Below are 301 nucleotides of genomic sequence, written 5' to 3' on the forward strand. Positions count from 1 at the left end.
AGCTCCTCACCCCGCCACATCGAGACAGGCTTGCCGGCTGGGACCTCGCCCCATCCGCAAGCCCATACCGCATCATCAACACTTGGAGCATAATTAAACTAGCTAAGTCGATTTCATGTTTCCGAGGCTTCGGGTGACGAAAGTCGGCGGCGGCGCGGCGGTTCGAAGGAAGAGAGGAGGGGCTGGAGGTTGAAGAAGGTGATCTGGCCATCCATTTTGCATCTAACGGCCTAAACCAAATCGACTAGCCACAAAAAGAAAATCAGATGACGGTCATATAGCCACGCCCCATAAACATATC

The sequence above is a fragment of the Triticum aestivum genome, chromosome 2A, assembly GCF_018294505.1.
Source record: "Triticum aestivum cultivar Chinese Spring chromosome 2A, IWGSC CS RefSeq v2.1, whole genome shotgun sequence".
Classification (NCBI taxonomy): Eukaryota; Viridiplantae; Streptophyta; class Magnoliopsida; order Poales; family Poaceae; genus Triticum; species Triticum aestivum.